The sequence below is a fragment of the Coenobita brevimanus genome, chromosome 55 (assembly GCF_032717465.1).
Source record: "Coenobita brevimanus isolate Jiangsu-jjx chromosome 55, ASM3271746v2, whole genome shotgun sequence".
Classification (NCBI taxonomy): Eukaryota; Metazoa; Arthropoda; class Malacostraca; order Decapoda; family Coenobitidae; genus Coenobita; species Coenobita brevimanus.
In genome coordinates, this window is record NC_137008.1 from 27,967,254 (window position 1) to 27,968,716 (window position 1,463).

Below are 1,463 nucleotides of genomic sequence, written 5' to 3' on the forward strand. Positions count from 1 at the left end.
ATCAATTGCCCCTGTTTGGGAAACTGATTTCCTTACGTCTTTATCGCCTCTTTTTCTGTAGCTTTTAGCAGCGTCCTCTTGCTGATGCTTCCCCATAGGTTATAATTTATTTATGTCCATTATCTTTCTCACTGAGATGCATTTATATAGCATAATTATGTCTCCTCTTTTCCATTCTCTCATGTAGTGTTGGTAGATTCAGTTTTTCTTGTCTTTCTTCGTAGCTTACATCCCTTAAGCTTGGAACTCATCTTGTAGCTGCCGTTTGTACTTTTTCAATCTTATGTGTTTTTTGAGATGAGGATTCTAGACTACTGATGCATACTCCAGGACTGGTCTGAAGAATGATGTTATCATAATTCTCAGCATGTCTTCATTTATATATGTGAATGCTATTCTCATATTACCAAGCAATGTATACATGTTACGTACCTTCTCGCTGATATGGTCATCTGGAGATAGTCTGTTATTGGTTTACACTCCTAGGTCCTTCTCCCTTTCTGATATGTGTAGGGTTGCACTTCCTAACTTATAATCCCAATCTGGTCTTTTTTCACTTTTACCAAACTTAATTACATGACAATTGTCCACATTATATTCCATATGGCATTTATTGCTCCATTCATGAAGAGTATTTACTTCTTGTAGCTTTCTGCAAGAATCTGTGTTAGTAATTTTCCTTTGTATTTTTGCATCATCAGCAAACATATTTAGATAGTTTCCATTACCAATGTTACTATGTCATTTATTCATTCATTGCCAGACGCCATGTATCCCAAACGGGGTGGCCAAGGGCTTAGAGTTAACTGTTTTACAGGGAGGGGCACTAATCCTCCACCAACCCCACTTGACATGTAGGGAGAACGTTATGCCAACAGCATCTAGTGTTCCCAGGCGGTCACCCATCCAAGTACTAACCAGACCCAACGTTGCTTAACTTCGCAGATCGGACAGGAAGCGGTGTACTCAACGTGGTATGGCCTATGCATACAAAAAACATAATTGGTGCCAGCACTGAGCCCTGTGGAACTCCGCTAGTTGCTTCCCTCCATGATGAGTAATTTCTCCTTAGTATTGCTCTCATTTCCCTTTATCTGAGAAAATCTTACATCCAACAGTACAGGTTGCCTTGGATTCCTCCTTGATGGTACAGTCTCCATAAAAGTTTTTGGTGCAGTACTCTGTCAAATGCTTTCTTGAAATCTAAATAGATACTGTCCACTCATCCTTCTCTTTTCTGTAACGTTTCTGTAACTCTATCATAGTAGCTTAATAGATTAGTAAAACATTAGTTTTCCCCTTCTAAAACCGAACTGTCTTTCTGTTATCACACCATGTTCTTCTAGATCAGTGGTTCCCAAACTAGGGGCCATATATCAGAATGTAGGGGGCCATAACCTGAACCGAAGAAGTTTAGCGAGTAGGTAGTCAGTGGAGAGAACTTACACAGGTTCAGTACAGGT

At 39.7% G+C, this 1,463-nt stretch overlaps 1 pseudogene; it reads right to left on the reverse strand.

Annotated features, from left to right (window-relative positions):
* Positions 1–869: 869 nt before the first annotated feature.
* LOC145401490 (5S ribosomal RNA) lies at positions 870–988 on the reverse strand (annotated as a pseudogene).
* Positions 989–1,463: the final 475 nt, after the last annotated feature.